Here is a 12596-nt window from a genome sequence, read left to right on the forward strand (position 1 = left end):
AATGAAAGCTATGCCAAGAAAGCCAACAAGAATAGGAAGAAAGTGGTACTTGAACCAGGTGATTGGGTTTGGGTACACATAAGGAAGGAAAGTTTCCCTAAACAAAGGAAGTCCAAACTTCAACTTATAGGAGACGGACCTTTCCAAGTACTAGAGAGGATTAATGACAATGTTTACAATATCGATATTCTAGGTGAGTATGGAGTAATTTCTTCATTTAATGTTGCTGACTTGACTCTATTTGTTGCAGGTGATGATTATGAAGATTTGAGGGCAAATGCTTTCCAAGAAGGAAGGAATGATGAGAATCCTAAAATAGCCCAAATACAGGGACCCATGACCAGGAATAGAACCAAACAGTCAGAGGATACCCTCCAACAAATGGTATCAGTCATACTTAACAAGGCTCGAGTGGAGAATGATGAAGGCCTAGAGGCACTACCAAGAATTTTGATTGTTGCTGAAGGCCCAAACTAATTTGAAGGCCCATGCCATTTTTTTCTATTTTCATTTTAATTTTAAATTAAATAAAATCGGTGTCTTTCCAGTTGCATCTCAAATACACTATATGTATTGAACTTATTTTCAATAGAAAAGACTTTTGGCATTTTGCGAATATTTTGTGAGATTTTCTCTCTGGGTTCATTGTTGAACCAATACTTACCAAGGTAATCCTTATGGTGTCTCCCCTAACTTATCTTTCCTCTCTGAAAGTTGCATCATCCAAACTCTGTGACCTGTATCAAGTGATCCGCTCCTTGTAAGGATCACATCAACAGTGAAAAGTGGTTAAGGGAAGAATGAGACCCAAGACCTCAAACAGACACCTATACATAAAGAAGAAAGGCGGACCACCTGACACCACCCTCAACAAAGGGAGGTCATCACTCCCGCAAACCTGGATGGCTACCTTGTAGGAGTCCTCAAGATTTGCCAGCTTCACCTAGCGTTAGAGAGCAGTGGCACTCATTGCAGGGTAAGGAAGGACTTATACTTTAGAACATCGTCCCTCATCCACTCATAACCAACAACGATAGGTGGGGATGATGGTGACAAGGGCCCATCAACAGTGAGTTCCCAAATGGGGTTGGGTTGTGGGTCGTCGTTCTCGACCAACACATTCACTGTCATTCTCGGTCAAATCAACAAAGCCAAACCAATGAGATTCTAGAACATCATTCAATTCATTTTGTACATTGCATGGAACAATTAAGAATGAGGTAGCAGAAAGTAACTCACCTCAACTTCAATTTTGAAATTGACCTCGAAGCCACTCCTTTCAGCCTCGACGACTCCTCCATAACCGCTTCTGTCTTGTCCAACAGAGTCCTGCCAACCCCTCTGCAATCGACCTCGCGGACTGCAACATCCCCTCTGCAAGTGTTGTTGTTTTTGTTGTTCAAATCAATAATTCATTTTTGGAATCTAATTTGGAGGTGGGAGGTGGTGGTTGTTTGGTTCGATGTAGTGGTGATAGTGTTTGAGGTGTGCTAGTTATGGATGGCTGATTGTGTTTTTTGAATCCGATTCTTTTTTTTTTAATATTTTTTCAATTTTTGTGATGGATTTTAACTACCACAAATTGTATTCTTTTATTTTTTGTAATTATTGGCAGTTTTTAACACTCATAAATTGTATTTTAAATTCTAGAATTAAAAAAATATCTTGTAGGTACATACATGACTGAACCTAGCTCCAAGTAATAAAATGACATATTATCATGTTGTGAAGACGAAAAATTTTGTAGGGACTAAAATTAAATTTTATGGAAATTTTATAGGGATGAAAAATATATGTTAGCCTTTTTTTCTCTAACCATGATATTGGTATGAAGTTGTTTCTCCGAACGCAATGACAAGTTTTCATTGGGACCATGAGCCACAGAAGGTGAGTATTACCTTCTCAACACGATTTATTTCATATTCAAGAATAAACCAAGATTCAAACTTTATAATATTTGATTAAGTAACACTAGTCACTACCACTTGTATCATCTATTGTTAGTAAAGTCAATTTCATTTACTTAATTTAAAATTGGCCAATGATGCTTTAAAAATAATATATGGTAAAAAAAATATCCCTTCCATTGTTATTAAAATTCATTTTTTAGAAAGAATAAAAAAACTAAAACACTAGCGTATGAGAATTAAAAAAAATTATGTTAACTCCTATTATATGACTAACATAAAAGCCTAACAGTAAATAAAAGCAAAGCATATGAAAACCTAACGTAAAAGCCATATGATATCGCAAGACTATGTTATTATAAGGATAATCCAAATTTAACTCCATTTTTATTTATAATTTTATTTTAGTCTTATAAATTAATTAATAATAATTATTGGTGTAGCATGAATATTTATTTTTATTATATTATATAGATAAATAGACATAGGCTGATGTATCAGGCTTAACAGATAAAAGAAAATCCCCCAATCAAGTAAAAGGATTTGAAAGTTAATATTTTCCAATATATTTTTTATTCATATTTTCCAATAAGCTTCAAACGGAAAGATGAAAAATTTAATTTGCTTTGAACGAAAGGATTAAAAATATTGAAGATGAGTCCATGAATGCTCCCAACGGGTTCATGGCCCCTCCATCAAGGGAGCACTTGTCGCGCATCAGATATTATTTCACTTACTAACCAAAATAATTAATACAATCTGGCCAAATATTACAATATGAAATATTTTTTCCCTCAAATTTTATTTTCCATTCTATTTTATGTTGTCTGATGATTTGCATAATAGAAAACCAGAATATAAAATATTTGCAATTGTTTAATCACTCACACTGATATGGCTGAACTAGGAAATCAAATAAAAGAATTTGAAGTTTTTGAACAAACAAGGAAACTCAATAAAATGAATGAATTCCAATGAGCATGGTGGTCATGCTTTTCATCATTAGAGAAAGAAGTTACAAGAAGGGACATGATTACAAATCATGGCTTTAAAATGCTTCCTAACTGCCAGTTGCTAATTATAGCTTTTAACCACTAACTACCTAACAACTTGCCAAATGAGGAAAACTAACAGAATCAAATCTAACTAACTCTGGACATGTCAGCCAGCTCCTAACTACCTTCCTAAGCCTGTATCAATTCCTTCCACCCAAAAGAATCTTTGTCCTCAAGGATTAAAGTGAGGAAACTTCTGCTTCAAGTCATAGAAAAATTCCCAAGTTGCATCTTTAGATAGTAATGTTTCCATTGAACCAAAACTTTGGTTACAGCATGATTTCCCCTCTTAACTGTCATTCTGTCAATGATAGCTTCAGGTTCCTTTTGAGAGGTATCCAATAAAGGTGAGGGACTAAAGTTCCCAGAAGTGGCAGTACCAGTAAACTTCTTCAACTGAGAAACATGGAAGACATTATGAACCATAGATCCAGGAGGCAATTTAAGCTTGTCTTCCACTGGAAATGGACCATAGTACTTAGAGGCCCACTTTGCATTGAAACTTGGTGATAAGCATGTAATTTTACATAAACAAAGTCACCAATATGAAAACTCCTATCAGATATGCCCTTATCTGTAAGTTGGTTCATTTTGTCTTGGGCCCTCTTCATGTGGAATTTGAGTAACTTTAACATTTCCTCATGTTTCTGCAAACTCCTATCAACCAAAGCAATCTTAGATTCACCCAGGAGATAAGGTAAATGGACAAGAGGAGCTTGGCCATACACAATCTCATATGGACTTGCTTTAATAGTATTGTGGTAAGTGGAATTGTACCACCATTCAGCAAGAGGCAACCACTTGAACCACTGTGCTGGAGAGTCACTACACATGCACCTGAGATATGTTTTAAGGCATCTATTCACCACTTCTGATTGACCATCAGTTTATGGGTGATAGGCTATAGAAAGCTGTACTTGAATCCCTTGCAAGGACATAAATTCCTTCCAAAAGTGGCTAACAAAAATAGGATCCCTATCGCTGGTAATGCTATCAGGAAAACCATGCAATTTAAAGACATGATCAAGGAAGCATTGGGCCACATCAGCAGCAGTATAAGGATGTGATAAGGCCATGAAATGAGCTGCCTTACTAAGCCTATGTACCACTACAAAAATGACTTGTTTACCAAAAGAAAGAAGGAGGCCTTCAATGAAGTCCAAGGTGATGTGCTACCATACATGCTCAGAAATAGGTAATGATTGAAGCAGTCCTAAAGATGCAGCAATGTCATATTTACTCCTCTAGCAAGTGGCACATTGATACACAAAAAACTTGACAGCCTTGGACATGCCTCTCCAATAAACCACATTTTTCATCTTTTGCAAGGTAGCATCTCTACCCGAATGGCCACCACAAGCTGAAGCATGAATCCAAGAGAGAATATCCTGTCTCAATTGGGGGTCTAAACCAACTACTAATTTGCCCTTCCTCCTTAGCTCATTTTGTACCCAAGTATAATTTTTGTGAGAAGAAGGATTGCTTTGTAAGTCACTAACAAGTTGTTGTAAGCTAGGATCTGTCTGCCAGGACTGTTGGATCCTAGATAGCATGCTAGAATCAGGCTGATGAACCTGTAATGCCATGATCTCATGGGAATCAAGTCTAGATAAAGCATCTGCTGCAACATTTTCTTGACCCTCTCTATACTCTATGATGAAATCAAATTCCATCAACTTTACCAACCACTTTTGCTGGAATAATGTTGGCAATCTCTAATCTAGGATGTACTTCAAACTTCTGTGATCAATTCTAATGATGAACATCTTGGGAAGCAAGTAGTGCCTCCATTTTTGGACTACAAACACAACTGTCAATAGCTCTTTCTCATATGTTGACAAGGACTATTGCTGCTTGTTCAAACTTCTACTGATGAAGGCAATTAGGCGGTGATTCTGCATTAACATAGCACTTAAGCCCAGGCCAGAAGCATCCACCTCCACTACAAATTCCTTAGAAAATTCTGGTGGGGCCAAAATTGATGTTGCTACTAACCTTTGCTTCAATTCCTGAAATGTTTCTTTTGTTGTAGAAGACCAACTAAAATTGTCCTTTTTCAACATATCAGTCAAGGGTTTTTCAATTGCACCATATCGACTTACAAACCTTCTGCAATAACCTACAAGACCCAAGAAACTCCTCAATTGCTTTAAGTTTTGTGGTAGGGGCCAATCTTGGACTGCTACAATTTTAGAAGGATAAGTGGAAACTCCTTCTTTAGTTATAAAATGGCCCAAATATTCCACCTTGTCAACACCAAAGTAGCATTTGGATTTCTTAGCATACAAACTATGAGTTCTCATAATAAGAAGAACTTGATGAAGATGAGAAAGGTGCTCCTCCATACTTCTGCTGTAGATGAGTATATCATCAAAGAAAACAAGTAAGAACCTTCTCAAGTAATGCTGAAAAACTGAATTCATCAGTCCCTGAAATGTGGCAGGAGCATTGGTAAGCCCAAAGGGCATCACCAAGTATTCAAAGTGGCCCCCATGAGTTCTGAAGGTAGTTTTGTGAACATTAGTTGCATCCACTCGAACTTGATTGTAACCAGCACTTAAGTCAATTTTGGAAAAAATGGTTGATCCATACAACTCATCTAGAAGGTCTTCTACTAATGGTATAGGGAACTTTTTCTTAATAGTTGCCTTGTTAAGATCCCTATAATCAACACAAAGTCTCCAGGCCCCATCTTTCTTTCCCACCAACACTACTGGACTTGCCTAAAGGCTATCACTATTCTGTATAATTCTTGACTTCAAATAGTCCTGAATGAAGCCATCAATAATATCTTTTTGTTGTTTAGCATACCTGTAGGGCCTCTTGTTGATAGGGTTAGCTCCTTGCGTTAAAGGAATCTTGTGATCATGGCCAATTCGGCAAGGAAGAAGACTAGATGGCTCCTAAAAAACATCTATAAATTCGAGTAACAAACTATTAATATCAGGTGGAAGTACCTGTTGATTAGCATGAGTAGTCAAAGAGTGGAGCAGGGAGCCTTCAACTTTAGATTGCAAACTAATCATGGAGAGGTGAACACAAGAAGAGATGGTTTTATGAATATGTTGTTTTCTAGCAGTGGCCAGATTTGTAGAGGTAACTCCTCTCAGGACATGTCTTTTTCCATGAACAAAAAATTCCATTGTCAATTTGTTGAATTTCCATGCAATGTCCCCTAGTGTTATTAGCCATTCAATTCCCAATACTAAATCACAGCAACCAAGAGGTAACAACATCGTATCAGAAGTAAAGTTGGTATTTTGAATTGACCAAGAAAATTTAACCTTGGAAGAAATCTGGACTTTATTTCCATCTATTATAGTGACAGATACTATGTCCATAGCTTCTTTCTGATAGCCCATCTTTTGAGCTATGTGTAAGTCCAAAAAGTTATGAGTGCTTCCATTGTCAATTAAAATTTGGAGAGGTTTCTTCCCACAATAACCAGTGACTCTCATAGTTCGAAAATTAGCTACTCCAGTTAATGCATTCATAGAAATTAAAGGTTCTAAATCATGTTCACTAACCATATTAGCATCAATTTCTTGAGGTCTAGAGTCCTCTTCTTCATCTTCAACTTCTAACACATGGATCTGCAATCTCTTATGTGTAAAGCCATGTTCAAGTGTAAATGGCTCATCACAAAAGTATCATAGGCCCTTTGATCTTCTTTCAGTCATGTAGGCAGGAGTTAGGTGCTTAGGTGTTTGTGGTTTAGTAGAGGAATTGATGGTTAAGGGATTGGTTGATCTAGGAAGGTTTGGAAGAAGGGGTGGTTTAGGAACAAAGGAAGATTTATGGTTCTTGACAAATGGTTTGGCTTGTGTATTGGAGAAGAAGGATTCATACATCTCTGCAAGGGAATAAGCCTTTCGAACAGAATTTGGTTGAAACATTCGAACAATCATATGAACCTCTTGTTTTAATCCTCCTAAAAAGCAGCTAAGTTGATGCTCATCAAAAAGATCTACTCTTGATACAATTGAGTCAAACTCCTCATGATACTCTATGATGGATCCTGTCTGCCTAAGTTTCATGAAATCCACCATAGGATCTTCACAAACATCTCCAAAACGATCATGTAACAAGATCTGATATTCATTCCAAGAAGGTAAATTCTCTAATCCTACAGATTTTATGTAAGCACTATGCCACTGAAGTGCTTTCCCTTCAAAATGAACTATTGCTAAACGTACTTTGAATTCATCAGGTGTATAATGAATAGAAAAAAAAAGCTTCACATTGGATCAGCCACTGTTTTATTCCTTCACCATTGAATCTTGGAAAGTCCAACCTAGCCAATCGAGTGCTACAAGAATAGGGGCTAGATCTCTCACCCCTAGATGGATTGCTTGCTGTTGGAGAATCTTGTTGCCTCTATTGAAATATTTCGTGTATTGTTTGTTGCATGGAAGCAATGAGCTCGACAAATCTCGATTCCATTTTGCTGCTAAGACGTTCTTCCATTTCACGAAGGGAAGCTTGATTGCGCGTGTTCTCTGCCATTGCTTGATCACCAAGGAAAGAACAGGCTCGATGATACCAATTGATATAGTAGAACTAGGAAATCAAATAAAAGAATTTGAAGTTCTTGAACAAACAAGGGAACTGAATGAAATGAATGAATTCCGATGAGCATGGTGGTCATGCTTTTCATTATTAGAGAAAGAAATTACAAGAAGGGAGATGATTACAAATCTTGGCTTTAAAATGCTTCCTAACTGCTAGTTGCTAATTATAGCATCTAACCACTAACTGCCTAGCAACTTGCCAAATGGGGAAAACTAACAGAATCAAATCTAACTAACTCTGGACATGTCAACCAGCTCCTAACTACCTTCCTAAGCCTGTATCACACACAATCATGCTCCAATGATATATATCTTTTAAAATAATAAATATTGACCCTTAAAAGAAAAATCGAGATAAAAAGGAAGGAATAATTGGAAAGTCAATTATACGTCGGTGACAAAAGAATGTTGACTTTGAGACAGAAGACAAAAGGGTATTCTTTTGAGACAGCTGATGTGTCATCATTTTCTCATATTTCTTAACCCTTTTTGTCACCATTTTAATTACTGATTAGCCTTAATTGTCAAATTAATTATGCAGTTTTATCATTTGGGCCTACTGGATTAATTTTGTGTTTTTAATTTAATTTCAGGAGAATTATAAACAATTGGGCTTGAATCTAGAATTGGGCTTGGACTTGAAGAAAACAGACTATTTTATTCTACCCAATCTTATCTTATCTAGATTTTATTTCATTTAGATCTTATCTTATCTTATCTAGATTTTATTTCATCTAGATTTTGTCTTATCTTATCTAAATTTTATTTTATTTATGAGCTTGGACTTAAAACAGATTTGTAAGCTTTGGGGCTGAGAAATATATAACAGCATCAAGGAGAAATAACGTTAATTTTGATATTTTCTAATTAAAATTTGCTCGCTGTTTAAATTACAAAAACAAACAACCCCCAATTCGTTATGAACATTTGGCTAACCATTGATCGTTGGGAGACGACCTAGGATCATTTAATGTTTATTTGATTCGGGCTAATTTGAAAGGATAAATTTGAAATATCGTAGACTTGTAACTACCATTTTTTTTCTAAATTATTTCTCTAATTATTTTAATTAAACTCAGGCTACTATTAAAAAAATTAAAATTCGGAAACGAGAAACAAATCAAACAGGGTCTCTGAGTAAATAATTAAATAAGAAAAAAAACTAAAATAGTGGAATGGTCTAAGAAATAGCAACAGAATCGGTTAGGAACCTTTGAAGTTTGAAAATTCTACTATATGGTTTATGCGGTCAATATTGGCTCTCAAAGAACGACTAAAGACAAACAAACATTTCATAATAGTAATCAAAGCAAGAAAATTACGTTTTGTATTGGCTTGTATAGTTGTACTAGTACGAGGGTCATCACTTAGTGCTATGCAGGTCATGCACGTGCATGGAATAGAATAGAATCCACACGACTCTGAACACTGAACAATGATGGTTTGGTCTCGTGAAAGGGCAATAGTAGGGTTAAGGCTTAAGAGAACAGTGTAGCACACCCCAATAGTTGTCTTTTTTTTTTTTTATCCACAGTGATTAGGGCATTTGAGTTCTGGTGGGACCTGAGATACCCGACAAGCTTCAACTTAACCCTTTGAGTTGATTATGTCACACTTAAAAATTCATTGTCTTTCCTCCAGATTATGTCTTTCCTCCAGATTATATGTCATCCCCCACGAATTCAGAGTGTGTTCTCAAGTGAGTTATAATTATTGAATTCAATAATTTTGTCTTTAACCATAAAAAAAAGGGTCAAATAGAATAATAATAATAATAATAATAATAATAGTAATGAACAAGTCAGATTTTGAGTTTGGTACAATAAGAGCACCTTTCTTTGCTTGTTTTTCAATTCAAAAATCAACCCCAGAAGATCCGCCAGATTCTTGATGAAATCTGTCGGATCTTGCTTTCCAAACTGTCAGATTTCCTTGGTGGCATTTTGTATCCTTCTCGACTATGATGTGTGCTCCCCCTTTTAAAATGTGCATGCCACCCTCCTTCATCTTCATCTCACATCACTTTCTTCATCCTTGTATTCTATTCTTTTCCTATTCATATCTCTTCCTTCTTTTTTCTGTTATTATTCCTTGCCTCTTTTGTTTTTGGCTTGCACTTTCACATCATCAGAATCATGGGTATGGCTGCAGAGGCTCAGTTTCATGTTCTGGCTGTTGATGACAGCCTTATTGACAGAATGTTGATTGAGAGGCTCCTCAAAACCTCTTCCTTTCATGGTATTTTTCTAATTCTATTCATTTTGTGTTTGTTATTTTGTGGTTTTCATTAATTTCCTATAAAAATATGTACTTGGATTGCTATACAGAAACATGATTAGATAAATAATGTAATTACGTGGTTTCTTTGGTCTTTTATATATGTTAAATTATTTGAAGGGGCGATTTGGTTTTGCCTAATTTGAAATCTAATTCATTTTGGTATTTTGTAATTACAGTTACTGCTTTGGACTCTGGTAGTAAGGCTTTGAAGTTTCTTGGTTTGGTTGAAGATGAGCAGAGAAATAAAGAGCCTCCCTCTATTGCTCTAGAATCCCATCAGGTACAATAATCCTCTAGCAAAGTCAACAAATACTGATACGTACATATTTTAAACTTTCTAATCATGTTACTTCTGATTGCAGGATGTAGAAGTAAACCTGATCATAACTGATTACTGTATGCCAGAAATGACAGGCTATGATCTGCTGAAAAAGATCAAGGTAAACTCCTGGGATATTTTTATACTGATGGCATGGCTTGTGTAGTTGTGTTACTCTTCCTTATGTTGTTTATACTTTATAAAAATAGTTTACTATTTTCTCCTCAATTCCAAAATTTGTGTACATCATAAAACTTTTCCCAAATTATACATTGAATTTGAATACTTTTTCCCCCTTCATTCATTAAAAAATTTGAAATGATGGGATCTGATTTCAGAAACAACATTTTATACAACTCAAATGAGGTATTTATCAATCTTTCATGATAACAACTCTCAAACCATTTTTGTGATGTGCATTGTAACCTTCAATTGCTTGTATCTTCCCTGGTTTGATGCTAGAAAAATAACAGAAAGTTATTGACTTGTAGGAATCTAAATCTCTTAAAGACATACCAGTGGTGATTATGTCCTCAGAGAATGTCCCAGCAAGGATCAACAGGTGAGGGAAATTGAATCCAATTACCAAAATTTTAATTATGTCAAGACAAAATATATTTGTTTTTCTTCAAATTCACAAATTCTGATTGCATCACATGACTGAACTTGAAATCTAACAAGACCTTCATTTTTGTTTGTATCAGATGCCTAGAAGATGGAGCTGATGAATTCTTTTTGAAACCAGTTCAACAGTCAGATGTAAACAAGCTGAGGCCACATTTGTTGAAATCAAAAGTTAAGGATGAAGAAGTCCAACAAATCAACAAAAAAAAGGAAGGAAACAGAAGAAAGCCATTCACCAGATAAAACTAGGACAAAAATGGAGCATCAAAGAGTGGTTAATCTCAGTTAAAAATAAATGATACATCATATAGATGTGTTCCCAAGAAAACTTACATCTCCTCTGACTCGCCAACTAACTAGTGAGAAGAGTAGATGGCATCTCAATCATACTGAAAGAAATGTGTAGTATAGGCCACTGACAGAAGAGAGAATTTCATTTCAAATTCAATTTTGTCTGACAAATATAAATTGTTCAGCTCTTTCTCTTAGGTGATTAATGCACAAGATTTTTTTTCTATTCTTTGCCTGCTTAATTTTAAAGAAATATGGCTGTAATCCACTTGGATCGATTCTGCCACTATTGGTCAAGTGGTGGAGAGTTTAGATAATTTGTATGAAATGTTAAGTTCTAAGCTCATTGTCGTCATTAAAAAAAATTGGGCTGTGAAAAAAAAAACTACCAAATCATAATTTAAATCAAACCAGTAGTGGCAAAGCCAATTAGATTTAATCTAGTTTTGTCCATGCCAAATTTTAAAGTGATTTTAAAGGAGGATTTTTTTACTGAAGTTGGTTTTAAATCCGATCTCTGTTTTTACAAAATTCATTTTCAAACTAATTTGAAACTAAATCAAAACCATATTTAAATATAAGTTTGGGTACTCTTATGGCATTAGTTAAACAACTAAAAGAGGAACATATATTATTGTGTAAATCATAAGAGAAAGTATAAAAAAAAATCATGAACAACATAAATTTTCACCTTCCAATGAAAATATTTTTATTTTAAATTCTTTAGGACATTAGTTATATTTTCCTATTAAGTTTTGATATAAAAAGTGATTTTGAATTAAGCATTGGTTCTAAAACCAATTTTAAATTAATTTTAAACGGGCTTGAATAAAAAATGAAAAAATTTAATTTATTTTTAATTCATTTATTTAATATTAGATTTAATCTAGTTTTATTTATGCGAAGGAAAGGCTTCAATTAAAACTTAAAAGGTCATCGATACCTTTCTCGGCCATTTGGCTAAGATCAAGTGTAATTAAAAGGTCCTCAGAATAAAGAAATATTAAAAATTAGTTCAAAACCTAATGAACGGCAGGGCATAGGTTAACGTAGTTATTGGACATGAATTTACTCACAATAAATAAAGTAGCTTAAATAAGATGCAAAACGTTTTTTTCTAAGGCCAAAATAACTTTTATTAACAGATTAGAATACAAGATGTGTCCTAACCAAATCATAGGAATATACAGAGCATAAAATATACAGTACATTTCTTTCAATATATATATCACAACCCCATTTCTATAAGCACCCACACAAAATTTTCAGAATTGACTCGAGCAGAGGTGCAAGTGCAAGAGGGTCCTTGGCATGCTTGATTTAAAGAATAAAATAAAAGGAAATAAAGATGAAGTGAAAAAAATAGAAAGCGACATGTTCTTATAAATTGTTTGGTGAGATAGAAAATGAAAAAATAAATCTTTTTTCTTATTTAATTGTATAGAAAGTGAAAAGAGAAAAAAAAAACCATACATCATTGGGCAAATGGTGTGCCGAGGTGCAGTACAATAGAGAAAGGAAGAAACAAATATCATTGGACAATTTTGTC

At 34.8% G+C, this 12596-nt stretch overlaps 1 pseudogene; it reads left to right on the forward strand.

The window, feature by feature from the left end:
* The first annotated feature begins 9337 nt into the window (after positions 1-9337).
* On the forward strand, positions 9338-11323 carry LOC114409502 (annotated as a pseudogene).
* The last annotated feature ends 1273 nt before the right edge of the window (positions 11324-12596 follow it).

Source organism: Glycine soja, chromosome 4 (assembly GCF_004193775.1).
Source record: "Glycine soja cultivar W05 chromosome 4, ASM419377v2, whole genome shotgun sequence".
Lineage (NCBI taxonomy): Eukaryota > Viridiplantae > Streptophyta > Magnoliopsida > Fabales > Fabaceae > Glycine > Glycine soja.